At 38.9% G+C, this 13830-nt stretch overlaps 1 long non-coding RNA gene across 1 annotated transcript; it reads right to left on the bottom strand.

The window, feature by feature from the left end:
* Positions 1-10134: 10134 nt before the first annotated feature.
* LOC130458855 (uncharacterized) lies at positions 10135-12045 on the bottom strand. The gene is made up of 2 exons (XR_008918236.1): positions 11675-12045; positions 10135-10501 (listed from the first exon to the last, which is right to left on the bottom strand). It is a non-coding gene; the product is annotated as an uncharacterized LOC130458855 (long non-coding RNA).
* Between the last annotated feature and the right edge of the window lie 1785 nt (positions 12046-13830).

The raw sequence follows: 13830 nt of genomic DNA, 5'->3' as shown, positions 1-13830 counted from the left end.
AGAGGGAAAGGAAGGAAATCAGTAGATAATGACTCTGGCCCTGTCCCCACTAGGCGAGGTTTCAGAGGCCCCAGCAAAGGGGCCCAGAGGACCTCCAGAAAAGCCAGGAAAAGGAGCCACTCACCCCCGTGGTAGTTCTAAGGGAAAGTCCAAGAACAAACTGAGGTCCCAAGCCAGAGCTCCTTCAACGTCAAGTTCCTAGGCAAAAAACTTAGAGTTGGAAAGCATTTGTTAGAAAGAAAAAAGAAAAGAAAACAAAGAAAAGCATTTGTTAGAAAAAAAGGAAAAAAAGAAAAGCATTTATTAGAAAAAAAGGAAAAAAGAAAAGCATTTGTTAGAAAAAAAGGGGGGGAAAGCATTTGTTAGAAAAAAAGAAAAGCATTTGTTAGGAAAAAAGGGAAAAAAAGAAAAGCATTTGTTAGAAAAAAAAGAAAAGCATTTGTTAGGAAAAAAGGAAAAAAAGAAAAGCATTTGTTAGAAAAAAAAGAAAAGCATTTGTTAGAAAAAAGGGGGGGAAAGCATTTGTTAGAAAAAAAGAAAAGCATTTGTTAGGAAAAAAGGGAAAAAAAGAAAAGCATTTGTTAGAAAAAAAAGAAAAGCATTTGTTAGGAAAAAAGAAAAGCATTTGTTAGGAAAAAAGGGAAAAAAAGAAAAGCATTTGTTAGTAAAGAGAGGAATTCATAGAAGTAGAGAGAGAAAGGACTCAGCCTTTCTAGATGGGATACTTCATTTAGCTGGCTCAGGCTGGGAAGAGGCTTGCAGGAGATCCCCTGGTAAGATAAGGAGCTACTCAGAGACCTAACTGGTTATATATATTTAATTTGTTAACCCTTAACTTCCATATTAGAATCAATACTAAGTATAGGTATGCATGCAGAAGAGCAGGAAGGGGAAGGCAGTTGGGGTTAAATGACTTTCCCAAGGACACACAGCTTAGAAGTGTCTGAGGCCAGATGCAAACCCAAGACCTCCTCTCTCTAGGTGTGGCTCTCTATCCACTGATGTCCCAATATTATATACATATATACACATATATATCTATTTTAATTTCCCTCTGCTTTGGGAGTTGGAATACAGTTTTAGTTATTTTTTTAATATTGTTTAATTTTTTTCTGAACTTGACAAATACCAGCCACTATGACCATTCCTCCGCACACACATACAAGATGGGAAAGAAGATTGTCTATGAAATTGCAAATCTCCAACAGAGAGTTGGTGTTTTTAATCCATAATACAATCAGAAAATGAGTTCCCACGCTGTAACATTGGTTTATTTCCTTCTGAACCTTCCTCCATTCTATTCTGGATATTTTTCATGCTTTCTCTTCAACTTCAGTTTTCTGTCTTCTTACTACAAAAAGAAAAGCACAGCTCCCCACTGCAACCAATAAACCGAATCAAGCCAAATAAACCTGCACATACGCCATATTTGAAAATACAGTTCTTCTACTTCATTATTCTCATTACCCATGAAGAAAAATGCCCACCATAGCCAAAGAAGGAACTGTTGAAATCTGACTGGAGATAAAAGCATGCCATCTTCCTCCTTATTTCCTTTCTTGAGTTTTTTATTGTGTGTGTGATATGTGTCTTCTGTCAGGACATGAGCAATATGGAAATATGTATTACATGAAAGCACTAACATAACCTGTATCAGACTATTTGCCATCTTGGAGAAGGGTGGAAAGGAAGGAGGGAGAAAATCTGAACCTTACAATGCCAGAACAGTTGTTAAAAACTGTTTCTGCATATAACTAAAAATAAATAAGAAAGAAAAAAGATCTGGAAAAGGAACTAATAAACAACTCCAGTCTCTTTGCCAAGAAAACCCCAAATAGAGTCATGAAGAATTAGATATGAAAGGGTAACTGGGTGGCTCAGTGGATTGAGAGAGTCAGACCTAGAGACGGGAGGTTCTGGGTTCAAATATGACCTCAGACACTTCCCAGCTATGTGACCCTGGGCAAGTCACTGGACTCCCATTGCCTAGCCCTTACCACTCTTCTGCCTTGGAACCAATACACAATATTGTAAGGGTTTTAAAAAGGTACAGGTTTAAAAAAAAAAATTAGACATGACTGAAACAATTGAACAATAATACAGACAGTATATTTTAGAAGTAGAACTTGAACTCCCATCTTCCTGGCTCCAAAGCAAGTTCTCTATGCACTTCACCTTTATTTCCTTTCTTCAGAGATGAAGGAAATTTAAAAATAAAAGAGATCACAATTTGCAGGGATCCAGGAGAAAAAAAACACTATTCATAAGCAAAGGATAAACTATGGGAGTGGAAACACCGAGGAAAAGCAACTGCCTGACTACAGAGGTTGAGGGGACATGACAGAGGAGAGACTCTAAACGAACACTCTAATGCAAATATTATCAACATAGCAATGGGTTCAAATCAAGAAAACATCTAATGCCCAGTGGACTTACGCGTCGGCTATGGGGGGTGGGGGGGGGGAGGAAAAGAAAATGATCTATGTCTTTAATGAATAATGCTTGGAAATGATCAAATAAAATATAATTTAAAAAAATAAGTGAAGAAAAAAAATAAAAAATAAGAGATCAGAAAAAAATTTTTTGAGAATCATGAAAAAGTGTATCATCCCCCACCAAAGCTTATCCAGGAAAATAAAAAAACATTCAATCTTCTCTGCATCTAAATTTAATTCAGCATTTAAGTACAAAGCTCTGCTGGGATAGATATAAAATGTAGTTGAGATAGAGATCTTGCCCTAAAAGATTTTGTAGTCTAGTAGGGAACCACAACACATACCCCAATAACAAGAACACAGACCATAGGCAATCACAATAAATGCATCAGAGTGGTGCATAGAAGGTGTTACATAAGGTTATTGGAGGAAGAGGAAAAAGGAGTTCATCTGTTTCCTTCCAAGACACATATATAATGTAATCCTCCACTCCAGGGGCTTTTGGTTGATTTTAAAAGATATTGGGAGTATAACAAAGATGCGTAAGCAATAAATTTGTAAATTAGATTGTGGACTGCCTGCCTCGCTTTATAATATAAGGGAAGTGTGTAAGAGAATCACAGAACAGTCAAATCTAATCAAAAGAAAAAAAATATCAAAAAGAAGATGGCGACTGGCTCAGTTCCCTGACTTCTATCAAGATAAGATTGTTATTCAGATTATTCCAGGAGGTTTGAGAAGTGTCACATGTCATCTAGTACTTTGAAGATTAGAATTTAATGTGCCCTGAAAAAGGAGTCATGCTCTAACTGCTCTGCTTGTCCATGTGGGCAAGAATGAGCAGCCCCATTCATTTTGGTTGGGTTGGCCCAGAGAGAAATCAAAGCTGACAGTTGGCCTGTCTCTGTCTCATCTAGTTTCCTATACTTCATCTGCCCCAGCCATGGAGCTAGTCTCTTCAACTAACATGAGAACTGGGTTCTACCAGTCAACTGATCCCCCAATTTGGATTGGCAGCTAAAAAAAAAAAATATATATATATATATGTATGTATGTATGTATGTATGTATGTATATGTATGTATGTAGAGGGGGAAAAAAGAAATGAGTTAGACACAAAAGCCTGAAACTGGATATTTATTGTGATCAGTTTACTGGGCCAAATAACTCAAGTTACACCAACAAAATTTGTTGGTCCAGTTCAGAAAAAAATGAAGCCTTGGCTCCTTTTCCTTACTTCATTCCAATCTGGATGGATGGATGGAGTAGATAATCAAACTCCTAGTTCAAGGTAGATTTGGATGCCTCTATCACTGGATGGGATGCAGGTCCACTTCTAGGTCTAGTGTGATCTTCAGCCCTACCTGATACCCATACTAGACACCAGAACCTGATACCCATTTTATATATATATAGTGTGTATATATATCTATATCTATATCTATATATACATATATATATATATATATATATATATAGAGAGAGAGAGAGAGAGAGAGAGAGAGGGAGAGGGAGAGGGAGAGGGAGAGGGAGAGGGAGAGGGAGAGGGAGAGGGAGAGGGAGAGGGAGAGGGAGAGGGAGAGGGAGAGAGAGAACCTATTAGCACTATTTTAGGTAAACTTTATAAATGTATTCCAAGTTTCTTTAGAGATGAACTTGGATGTGCTTCAAGATAGTAGCAGAGCCAGAGCTAGAAACCACTCCGATACATCCCAGCCCAATTAAAAGGAAAAAGGAATGCACAAGAACCCCAACAAGCAAGAAGTCAAGATCTGTAACAGGCAAGGGTGTGAGTTTGGAGCCCTCTTTAGGAGAGAGCAACCTGGACTCTGGACCACAAGTGCTGGGAGAAATTGTGGTTGATGTAAGTGGCTTAAATGATGAATTCAAGAAATTACCTTAACCCTAAGGGGCCTTGTTAACTTGTTTTTCACAAGCAGAAGATCGGAATTAGAATTGTCCTTTTTGTCCAAGAAGTTTACAAGCCCTTCTGAATAATGATATCCCAGGAATAATAGTCAGATAAGGTGCAGCTCATCAATGTGCCAAAATGGCATCGGAAACAAACACGATATTGTCCTGAGGTTGAGTTGGGGGTTTTTTGGACAGTTTTTGAATAATGGGGTCGTTGGTGACATGACTGTATAGACAATGGACTTGATGCTCTGTAGGAATTTTTCATTTCTTTAGGTATTCTAGGGCTCCACATAGTATCCAAGAATGGCAAAGGAAAGAGATGTTCCCCAGTTCAAATCCATTTGTAGAAGTGAAATGAACTTACATATTATAATTAAGTGAAGAAGCTGGAAATGACATCAACTTCTTTATCTGATAGTTAAGGTGATAACAATGGCCAATGGAAATTTGTCCTTTATTAGCATCAAAACTCTAAATGAGTGGAATTTGAGGCGCTGGAATGGAGTAAATTGACACCATAATCTGGCCAATCAAGAGGAGATGATCATTGCCAACAAACCAAAGAACAGCCATTATAGGCTGGTTCATTGCTGGCTGGTTCAAAGTATCCCAAACTTGGGAATGTGTTCTACCACCACAGCTATGATTCTGTTCATCATGTCATCTAGACCATGCAGCAATTCAGTGAGACAGCCAGATCAACTAAAGAATGGAAAATGCGTAGGGGAGGAAGTTGGAAAAGGAATGCACAAGGACCCCAACAAGCAAGAAGTCAAGATATCTAACTTGTCAGATGGCATCTTCATCTCTGATAAGGATGAGTAAGAATGATGAAAAAAGGGAAGGGGAGGAAGGAGGAAGGAGAAGAAGAAGAAAAGGAAGAGTAAAAAGAAAGTATAGAAGAAAAAATAAAAACCCAAATTAAGCTGTGCTACAAGTCCTGACTTGCCAGGAAAGGACCTGAAGATTCAATATATATATACATATATAAAAACTAAGATTTAATATGCAAAATGAAAGATAAATCTATTTAATCAGTTAAAAAATAAAACCAACCATCAAATTATGCCAGCCTTAGAAGGTAGACACCAGCAAATTGTAGAGTTACCACATAATAATCTCTACCAAAAAACCTCACCTGGACCAAAGGAACATGCCTGTTTTGAGTTTTGCTTCCTATTAAATCCTTAGTAACTGGAGTAGCATGTTCTCAGACTGAGTTCTAGTTTTTACTGTGTGAAACATTCAGATCCAAATCAGTTTTAAGAATTTTACAGGAGTTTCATCTGTTCAGACTGGATTTTCTCTCTGACACTTCCCACTACATAGAGCTTTTCCTAAAAGCATCCAAAACAGGAAATTCAATCTACCCCAGCATCTCATAACCTTTACTGTCTGTCAGGGAATTCTTCCAATGGTCCACCTAACTTTTTCATGCTGCTATTAATAGTTACTTCCTCTAGTCCTAGAAGTAAACAGCCATTCCCACAATTGCCCTTCAGAATTCTGAAAAACTGAAGAGGCTTCAGGGAATACTCTGCTCCGTTCTCCAGGCTTTTGTCGTCTTGGGTAAATGCCAGAAGCCTTCTTTTAAAATCAGTACTGGGCATCGAGACATTAAATTCTCGAGTACTTCGGGTTATTTGAGCCCAAAGACTGACTAGCTGGTGGGTTGTTGTCCTACATACTCAAAGAGGACTGAAATGACATTGCTGTGTTGGGCCATGTATATGGTGTCCAACTGAAGCTAATCACGTCAATATGATCTTAGAAGGCTACCATGGCAAGATCAAGGACAAGTAGCCCATATAAACATTCGGGGTGGAAATGTCTCTAAATCTGCCCAGCTCCTGTTTCTTTTGAGTTAATGCAATTCTGTTTTGCCCATAGATGGGCACCTGACTTTAGCATGGCCCAATAGAAAGAATTCTTGACTTGGGAACTGGACCCCAGGACTCAAATGCCTGCGATTTACTAGAAGACTGACATTTGACAAATTAGTTTTTTCTAACCCTAAGATATCTGTAAAATGAATATAAGAAAATCATATTTCAGTTAGAAGGGCCCTCAGAGGCTAAATAGCACAATCTTTATTCAAAAAGAATTCATACTGTAAGTTTTTTCAGAAATCAAGCTTAAATTGACTTCTTTGTAACTTCCATACTTTCTCCTGGTTCTGCCCTCTGGGGACAAACAAAATGGATTGAAGCCTCCTCCATAGGACAACTCTTAAAGTATTTTAAGACAGCTATCAAACTCTGCTTTAAATTTTCTCTTTTTTAGACTAAACATTCCCAGTTCCTTCAAACAATCCTCATGTGACGTGGACTTGAGGCCCTTTACCATCTTATTTGCCCTCCTCTATACACTCTCTAGCTTATCAACATCCTTTCTATAATATAATTCCCAGAACTGAATAATGCTCAAGATGAGGGTTGAGAAGGACAGAGTACAATGGAACCATCACATCCTTAATCCTGGAAGCTCTGTCCCTCTTAAGGATGACAAGGTTTACATGAGCTTTTTTGGCTGTTGAATCACATTGAACATTTATTTAAACTCTTACCTTCTGTCTTAGAATTGATTCCAAGATAAAAAAAAAAGGCAGTAAGGGCTAGGTACTTGGTATTAAATGACTTGCCCAGGGTCACCTAGCAAAGAAGTATCTGAGGTAAGATTTGAACCCAGGACTTCCCATCTCTAAGCTTGGTTCATCTACTATGTCAAGCCATTTTCTCTGTGTGAAGCTTATATTTTGTACCCAAGTACAAACCTTTGAATTGATACACATTGCATTTATCTTGTTAAATTCATTCCAATCGTTGTCATCCAGTGTGTTCACTATGACTCCAAGTAGGCATCATCTGCATATTTGATAAGTATGCCATCTATGCCTTTATCCAATACTTTAATTAAAATGTTAACCATCAGAGTCAAGAACAAATCCCTGGGGTACTCCATGAAAGACCTTGTACCATATTAATCATTAACAACTACTCTTTCAGTCTAGCCATCCAGCTGGTTCTGAATCCATTTATTGAATTATGACCTAGCCCATATCACTCCCTCTTCTCCAAGACAATAGTATGAGATACCTTATGAAAAGTTTTGTTAAAGTAAACTGTATCTTCAATATTCCTCTCATCTACTAGCTCAATAATACCATCAAAAAGAAAATGAGGTTAGTGTGGCATGGTACGATGATGGAATTATGCTGGCTTGTTGTCGTGATATTCAACAATGATTTCCTTAATAATCCACTCTAGAATTTCCCCATAAATAAAAGCCAAGCTCACTTGTCTATAGTTTGAAGACTCTGTTCTCCCCTTTCTTGGAAAACTGAAACATTTACTCCCTTCCAAATTTGTGATATCTCTTTTGTGATATCTTTCCACGAGATTTCATAAATCACTGCCAGTCACTCAGCATTCACACCCCAAACTGAGGATATAGTTCATCTGGGTCAGATGACAGGAATTCATCAAGGGCATTATTGTTCTGTCATTTCCAATATAAATATAGTGCTCTTTTGCAGAGAAAACAAATGATATAAGACTTGAGCATCTCTGACTTCTCTCTCTTGTCACTTATCAACTTATCCACCCCAAGCAAAGATACCATCACTTCTTTGAGTCCATTTTTCTCCCAGTGAAAATTCACTCTTTTGTTGAGGTTAGTTTCCTTCAATAGCCTCAGTTCATGCTTACTTTTAGCATTCCTGAAACTATTTTTACATAACCATGTCACACTTCCACATTCATTTTTAATGGTGTGGTTTTGTTCCCACTTTCTGCACATTTCTTTTAAAAATTTTAAACAGATGAAGTCCTTGGGCATCCACATCCATCTTTTCAGATGAAGAATGACATTTTTTTCCTCCTTGTTAGAATTGTTTCTCTTCATGTCTCCAGAATTTTATTTATATCTCCTCTCTCTTCTCCGCTAAATTGTCCTAAAGTATTTTACTCTATAAGATCCTACCTATCTTTTCTTTGAACCTTTTGAAATCTGCTTTCCCAAAATTTAGATGGCAAATCAGATTATGCCTAGATGAACTCTTCTTCTCTATCACAAAATCTAGAATGGAATAGTTGCTTCCCCCAGAGTTCCCATCAGTTCCCCTCCAGTCACCAGTTCCTCCTTAATCATATCATTAAAACAGATAAAGAATTTACTAAGTGCTTTACTTTTGGCAGAGAGAAAGAGAGTTCCAGCAGATAAATGGAAGGAAGGATAAGTGAAAAATCAATCAGCCACTGTGTTAAAAACTGTGATTATAAGTAGGAAAGCCTAGATTGCCTCTGCCCTCAAGGAACTCATATTCTAATAAGGGAAACAAGACACAAAGAACAATAATTGTTATGGAGGGGCACTTTGGTCCAGAAAGTTACAGGGATGGTATATGGAGCAACAGAGAAAAAGACTGACGTGCCTCATCCAGAAACAGTAGAAGAGTGTTTTGATTATGATTCATGGTACCAGAACTGGATGGGGGGGGAGGGGGGAAGATAAAAAAGGGAAACAGAAAATGGAGAGTGGGGGAAGAAAACCTCCAAGTGGCAGCAAGGTATTTGTTGAGGGGGAATTAACTAAAGCATAGAAAGTCAAGTGAAATACAATAGTTGGGTTTTTTTCTGAAATAGTGGTCTTGGAGAGGCAGTCATGAATCAGGACACCTGGGTCCAAAGGTCCTCCAGAGCAGTAAGATAGTAAGAGATAGTCAACAGCTATACCACATTTCTGTGCTAGGTTTGTGATCTCTTTCCCAGACTCTTCTATTCCTTCCTTCTGCCAAATGGTCTATACTTTACTCCAGTGACATCTCTTCTATTTCTCCCTCCTTTGACTTTCACTCAAACCCTCTCTATCAAGTCCCCCACGGTCTGGTTCCTTGACTTCCTTATATGAATATTCCTTTATAATATACAATGCTATGCAACTCCCTCTACCTATTCTGTTTCTTTGAATAAGGAATTTCACTCCAGAACTGTGGTCCAGGCATGAGTTTTGCACAGCCAAGTCTCAGTGTTCGGACCTCTACTTCCTTTTGTTTATGGTCTAAATTTTGGGCATTTGTGTATAGGCACATGAGGCCACTGGTTTTACTACTCTATCACTTGGGGTGGGGATTTTGTCTCCTGTGAATTTCTGAATGTCTCAGTTGCTATTTTCTTTGCAGCTACTCTTTATAACTTTTATAACTTAAGGAGCCTTCCCCCTCTTCAATTCTTTTTTCAATTTAAAGCCCTTCTGATTGGATTTGCAATGCATGACAAATGCATTCTTATCAACATTTGATAACTGTACTCCATCTTTGGCCTCCTTGTGTTATGAGCCATGGTGCAGACATCCAAATCTCACTGTCAAATACCATTTTCTTATCCAAGTGTTCACTTTCCAAATTAATTTTTTTCTTCTACATCCTCTTCTTTCAATGACCAATGGTAACAACCTATACCCCTAAGGCCTTCAGTTTATTGACTAAGACCAATTTAAAATTGTTGGGAATACTATTTAGGTTCCTTCCAAAAGAACCATTTCTGAGGCACCAAAATGGAGTAATTGTCATCCATTGTGAAAAGTTGGAGGAGGGTTCTTTGTTATTTTTTGGATATATACCCCAAGAAAACAATGGAATTCCCTATTGTTGTTATGAGAGAGAGAGAGAGAGAGAGAGAGAGAGAGAGAGAGAGAGAGAGAGAGAGAGAGGGAGGGAGGGAGGGAGGGAGGGAGGGAGAGATCCTTCAGGGCTTTTGACAAGAACTCACCAATCACTACTACTCTTCTCTTCTTTCTCTGACCTTTATTGGACTATCTTTCATCTGATAGCATTTGTTCCTTGGAGGATAAGCAGCTCCATTTTCCTCAGAATATCTAGCTCTTTTCTTTTCAATTAGAGTCTAAAATCTGTCTTTAACCTCTAATTGTACCACTGTCCTCTCCTCCCCCCACCCCTGTCTTCTTCTCTCGTTATCTATCATTCTGACTATGGTCAAGTTTTCTCTCTTTCACCTCAGATTTCTTTTTTTTTTCTGCTATTGATGTCTCTTTTCTGTTTCCTTTAAGAAACATTCTCTCTTACAACTGCAGTGTGGGAAGGCATCCTTCAAGTCCTTTCACTTTCTTCTCCAGGAAGAAGATCAGCCTACACTTAGAGAACAGATGACAGTTACTTGGCTATGACAGAAATACAAATATCACACACTTGATGCAAGTCATTGAACAATTTCCCCTATCCTCCAAAATGGTTGAGATTTTCAGCCTGATTTTGGTGAACTAGTTGTAGGTGCTTAATCTTCAACCTTAAGAATCCAGTTTAAAATGTTAGAGCCAATTACAGCTTTTAATAACTCAGTTGTCTGATGTGAATTCCTTTCTTCTCAACTCAATAGCTGCAGCCATACTCAGAAATCCCTTTAACTTTATACCACTGTTCTTCCTCTTTCAACAATTCGTTAATAGTGGTTAAGGATACTGAGAGAGGGGGACACAGGAAGCAGTTGAGGTAAAGGACTGAATTCAAGGTCACAACTTCCTTCTTGTTTCTCTCTGCTGGATAGCCCTAATGGAGTCTGATTTAACAGATGGTGAGTCACCCCTCCCCAAACCTTCTCCTTTGAATATTTTAAATTCTCCCTCCTACTACAAAGTTTGAAGACAGTTTCTTCTAGTTGAAGGTCTAATTTATTATCTTTTGGGAGAAAGGGGATAAGGAAATAAAAGGAGAGAGGGAGAGGAATTTCCCTAGCTATACCCCCTATCTCTGGTTGAAGAATTGTGAATTTTAAAACTATTCCACCCTAATCAGACCATTCTTTAGAAGATCTGATTTAGCTATTTCCCGATCAATAACAAAGGAGATACTTGGAATAACAGAATCAGGTCTTGGAAACCCACATTCTCCACCCTACTCAGCTTAACAAGATTTTGAATGGTATGCATCAAACTCAAGATTTAATTATCTGAGGAGATGGCCTTCAACAGCCGTGCAAAAAAAAAGGACAGACCTCTGGGCTGTCCTAAGTCAAGCTAAGTCCTCATTGGTACAGATGAAAACGGCCATATAAGGCACATCTCAAGTTGCCTCTTTCTCTTTCCCTGGAGAGACAACTCTGGCTGGCAGCATGCTAAGCATTCTGACATCTTGGAGCGTTGGGTGGTGAGTTTTGCCCTGGAGCTGATTTCAGATTCCAGCATCTTAGCTGAGCCCCTTTGGAGGTCAAGCTGATCCCTTCCTCCTTCATACTCCAAACCCTTACTCCCTTATCTCCTGATCTCCCTGCCCATACTAATCAATGGGGGGGGGGGGGAGAAAATACATACTTCTTCCTTCTTAATCTTCTCCTTAATCCTTCATCTTCTCTCTTAATATTTAATATCAATTAAAATCACCATAAAAATTGGCAGCTGACTTGGGTATTGTATTATTTGGGATTTCCCTTGGCGACCACTTAAATTTAGATTTTATTAGTCTCAACCATAATTTCACCCTTCACAGGCTTCAATTCAAAGTCTCTTCAAAGAAATATAAGGTTGACTTTTCCTGAGGGAAACCCAGTTGTATATCAGCTGATTGGGCAAGACTCTTTTCAATTCAGCCAGGTAAAGGAGTCTCAAAGTCAAGCAATTCTTCAGCCTTCTTCCTTCAGAGGGGTTGCCCAGAAAGAAACTCAAGTGGTGATGTGACCAGACTAACTGCTCCTCCTCTTGAACCTTTTGGAATTCTCCCCTCCCCCACTGGGTCTGGAAAGTTCCATCATATTCCTCTTGAGCTCATTTTCTTTGCATCTCATTTTCTTCAGTCTTTGCCCATTTCTCCTGATCACACTCCAGCATCCATTTATCAATTTGCCAACTCTCCTGTATGTTTGACCATTCTCTCTCAGTCTCCCTTACTGGAAGTATCAGCACTCCTGCTGATAACTTTGAGCAGCCCATGGCTCTATCCTGAGCCCTCTTCTCCTCTCTTTCTATATTATTCCACTTTTTTAGCATATCATCCACTATGAATTCAAAGATCATCTCTATGCTGATGATTTTTAAATCTATTTATCCAGTCCTAACCCCATTCCTTAACTCTACTCTTGCATCTCCAACTGTTTACTGGGCCTCTCAAACTAGATATCCTTATATATCTTACATCCAATATCCAAACCTGAATTTTATTCCCTCTGTAGGATTTAAACTAATATCCAATACTTCAAGTGTTCTTTTTATAAAGTTTATTATCTGACAAAATAGAAGCATGTGACTAAGTTTTTTTTTTTTCCCACCTGCTCAAAAAGTCCCTCTCCACCAAAGCTGCCACAGGAAGGAAAAAGGCCGAGAGATGGAATTCCACTGAATTTATCTCCTGTCTGTCAGCACATAATGACGGGAAGAGAGTAGAGTGCTGGGAATGGTAGTTTTGCTGGCGATAGTAGTTTTTAGGGTAACAGATTCAAATTAAACACCTCCAAACTCTCCCCTCTTCCCAAACATTATATTACTGTCAAGGACATTGCTTTTCTTCCAGGCACTGAGGCTTGCAACCTAGATGTTACCTGGATTCCTCACTCTCTCTCACCCTCCATATCCAATCTGCTGTCAAGTCCTGTTGAGTATATACTATTTCTGTAATATATCTTTTATGCACTCCTTCACTCTTCTGACATTGCCATCATTACCTTACACCTGGACTATTACAAGAGCCTTCTTGTTGGTTTTCTTGCCTCCATTTCCCTTCAATGAACAACAGCATAGAAATAAGCTTGGCACAGAAAGGGACCCTTTGGAATGTTGCAAGCAAGTTTGAAGGATCGGAGTGTGACAGTTGGAAGGAAAAAGAGGCTTGTGGGAAATAGAACAAAGGAGGGGGGTCTTTGCTCTCTGCACTCTGAGGGAGATGGGAGACTGATACTTGAACTCAGGACCCAACACTGGGATACCTGAGGATTTCCTGATCTCTTCCCTTGTACCAGAGGATCAGAAAGAATTCCTGAATTCACCTGAACATCTCTCAAAGGAGCAGAGTGACCATCATCTGCTGGGGGGGAGGGTAACAGTAAACGAAAAACAACCTATGCCACTATAATCCTCAGTTTATTGCGGAAGATGTTATAATTATTGATAATACTTTTTAGGTTCCTTCAAAAAGTATCATTTGTGAAGCACAAAAATTGAGTAATTATCATCTCTTTTGCTAAATTGTCCCTTCTCCATTCAGTTGTCGAGATGACCTACCTAAAGCTCAGGTCACATACACCCCAACTTCCCCTCTTTCAATAAACTGCAATGGCTCCCTAGGAAGTGCCCGGTTAGTTGATCCCAAGGATGAAACAGTGACCAACAATGTAACACACAGGAGGGAGTTTATTACACAAGCTGCAGTTTGGGCTCAGCACTCTAAAAATGGCTGGCCCTGAGTCTGGGGCTTGAAGGTCCTTTTATACACTGGAGTGAACAGGAACTTGACAGGAACTCCTGGGGCGGGGGTGTTA

Source organism: Monodelphis domestica, chromosome 4 (assembly GCF_027887165.1).
Source record: "Monodelphis domestica isolate mMonDom1 chromosome 4, mMonDom1.pri, whole genome shotgun sequence".
Lineage (NCBI taxonomy): Eukaryota > Metazoa > Chordata > Mammalia > Didelphimorphia > Didelphidae > Monodelphis > Monodelphis domestica.
The sequence above is the reverse complement of the archived record's forward strand: the minus strand, read 5'-3'. Positions and strand labels throughout refer to the sequence as shown.